This window comes from Dysidea avara, chromosome 2 (genome assembly GCF_963678975.1).
Source record: "Dysidea avara chromosome 2, odDysAvar1.4, whole genome shotgun sequence".
In the NCBI taxonomy this organism is placed as follows: domain Eukaryota; kingdom Metazoa; phylum Porifera; class Demospongiae; order Dictyoceratida; family Dysideidae; genus Dysidea; species Dysidea avara.
The window spans coordinates 45,123,176-45,126,462 of record NC_089273.1 but is presented as its reverse complement, the minus strand read 5'-3'; the positions used below and the strand labels follow the sequence as shown (position 1 = coordinate 45,126,462).

The following is a 3,287-nucleotide window of genomic DNA, read 5'->3' as shown; positions in this document are numbered from 1 at the left end:
GTATTTTCTGTAGCAACTGGACTACACAGAGGCTCTTCTCACTACTAATCTTCATTTGTAATGCTGTGTAACAGGCTGAACATAGCTGAAAGTGAAATGTACTGAATTTTAGTACTATAGTTCGGGGAGATGAAAACATTAAAGTTTAGTGCCATTTTTTCATTTGGTGTGGCATGCATGGGTTGACTGGCTGACATAGAGATTAAATGTCTACTAGTTTGTCTTCATCAAGTATAGGTAGCCTCCACTACTTTTTCTTTCTATGATTCCAAATCGAATGTACAATTCTTAGTGCTTGCTTTTAGTAAGAAGGACTTGTACAATAATATAAGCTTATGTGGGACCAAAGGCTAACAGTTGCATAGTATAGCAATTGTAATCTACTATCAATGATTATGAACCAGAACAAGGACCAAGTTGCTCCTAATATAATTATGTAGGAGCGACTTGTTTAAGAACAGTCAATACAGTGGGCTCGCAATGAAACTTACACACTAGTTTTAGCTTTACAACAGGTATATATCTACACCATTTGGGGAATCAGTAGTAAATTTTTATTTATCTTGGATTTTAGAAGTTCTGAGGTAGTGACAGTACTATTTTAGGTTGATGTAACAACTGCAGCATTATAGCATAATACAGTACATCTACTACGGCAACAGTGGCTACAGAAAAGGAGAGAACAAAGGTGTGGTATCCTTACTATAATAATATTGACTTGTGTGTGTGCTTTTGTGTATGCAGCTTACATGTCAACATCTGATGATGGCAGATTTCTTCAACCCATCTTCCAGTATTTTGTAAACTCTGGTATGAACTATCCATGAATTACTATACTGTTAGCGACCCATCAGAAGGCTGAGGTTCAATAGTGCATAGTGTAGCTATTTAGAAGCTTGAAGAAACTTAGTAGTAGGATTGATAGCAATTAATTTAACTCATAACTACACCTTTTGTGACTATAGACTTACAAAATCTGTGTAAAAATTGCTCATTTATAATGTATTTAAAACACATTGTACTTACTTATTCTAGCCATTATCACAAAATTCAGCTCTGCAAAATTGGGTGTACATTAAAAATGCATTCAACACAAATGAAAGAAAGTGAATAAAGCTAATAATACTCACCAGAAGAGAATTAGGTACAATCTTTGTCTCTTGGTCTACTTAATGCATCTTGATAATATCTGTGAATAAAGAAATTATTACTATAAGTGAACAATGTAGAAAATTTGTATCACCCAAATATTTAACAAGTACAGGCTCACTTTCTAAAATACGTAATTGCCAACAAACTGCATGACCAAAGTTTTCATTGGGCCCTTGCACTGGTTCATAATCATCCTCTTCATTGTCCACAACAGCTATGAAAACCTGTAATGAGTACATCAAGAACATTAATAGATCAGATGTGCTTGTAAATGCTTTTTCAACAGCAAAGCAACCATGTGATAGAACAGTTTACCATCTGTATTATTTACTCAGTCTGGTGACATTTTACATACTCTTCATGGACATCTACTTAGTTAATTTTTCCCTCTCTTATCTTTTTACATTGTAGTGTTATGTACTTATGTGTATTAAATGTAAGCTTTGTTGTAATAAATATGTGACCGAATTTGCGAAAAGGTACCTTTTTCACACATTTTACATGATAGCAAACAAAATAATGTAACACTTGACTCCTTTTACTGATTAACTTGCGCTTAGTTTCAAAATGCAACCAGATACTTTAGCTGCATTCATGGAAAATTTCAGTCAATTATATGTAATGATTAAAAAGTTATGAAGCATCAAAGTTCAAAAAATGGGTCAAATATTGGTCACATAATTATTGTATTGTATATGTATGCATTGTGTGGTGTACTATTGTATGTGTGTCTCTCTGCCAAGGAGGAACATCCATGACCAATTGGTAGAGTTTAAGTCATCAATCATCATCAAACTGAGTCATCAATCATCATCAAACTGAGTCATCAATCATCATCAAACTGAGTCATCAATCATCATCAAACTGAGTCATCAATCATCATCAAACTGAGTCATCAATCATCATCAAACTGAGTCATCAATCATCATCAAACTGAGTCATCAATCATCATCAAACTGAGTCATCAATCATCATCAAACTGAGTCATCAATCATCATCAAACTGAGTCATCAATTATCATCAAACTGAGCTAAAATGCCAAAAAGGTAAACATGAAAACTGGTAATAATTATAATAGAGTGGGACCTCCACCTGCACCAGTTCAATCACCAAAATATTCAGATAAGCGAACCCTGTTTAATTATAAGTAGAGCTCTGTTCAACTACTCTTATAACAAAATATACAGCAAATGTTGAAATACTCTAATAGAACAGTCATGCTGCTCCGGTGATCAAGTCAAAGTCCAGATAATCGAGGACCAACTGTAGATCAAATTCACTGAATTAAGCATTTTGTGTAATGCTTATTACTACTAGACAGTTAAAACAGCAATTTATTCATTTTGTACAATAACAACAATAATATGGCAAGCATAAAATTAATGTGAGCGGATTTGACAAAACCAGACATCCATTGCTTTGGCTGTAAATAACTATAAATTGACCACTCAGTAAGCTATTGGCCTATAATTTTCACATTGTTCTTCCATTAATTACGGGTCAAAATTGCATACTCCTACATTGAGTTATGGTCCTTCAAAATCACAAATCTGGATGTGTCAAATTAGGTTACAAATTACAAGCACATATTTAATCAATCACAACTAATTTCTGAAACAAGCTATATACAAAGACAAGACTTCGAGTCAATCTGTTCACTATGAACTTGCTAATTCATCAAGGATAGGTATAGTACTTTCCCTGTGCTCCTCTGCATGGACAGAGAGGGTTGCTTCAATAAAGAATGACAATAGCAAACACTTTATATATTTCTACCATAGCACCTCTAGCTTACATGCCATTCAGCCATTAATTTATAGCTATTGATTAAAAAATCCGATTTCAGTGATGCAATTATTAACATATCTATTTATTGGCATATAGGTCACACAACATGCATCTATAATACTCCACATACATCAGTGATATTATATTACCACATTCATTAATGGTATACCATTCATGTATCCTTTTAGGGACCATCCATAATTTTCGGTCTTTATGCAAGCGTACAAAGAGTACTCTTTTTTCTAACCCCCTCCCTCCTTCACAAAGCATACTGTATAAATGTTGATACTATGTACAGTATATACACAATGATTATTCATCATTTTATAAGTGTACGTGTGATTTAA

General features: G+C 33.6%; 1 long non-coding RNA gene across 1 annotated transcript; it reads right to left on the bottom strand.

Annotated features, from left to right (window-relative positions):
• Window positions 1-826: 826 nt before the first annotated feature.
• On the bottom strand, window positions 827-1,370 carry LOC136246387 (uncharacterized). Its single transcript, XR_010696368.1, has 4 exons — window positions 1,271-1,370; window positions 1,131-1,189; window positions 1,027-1,056; window positions 827-976 (listed from the first exon to the last, which is right to left on the bottom strand). It is a non-coding gene; the product is annotated as an uncharacterized lncRNA (long non-coding RNA).
• Window positions 1,371-3,287: the final 1,917 nt, after the last annotated feature.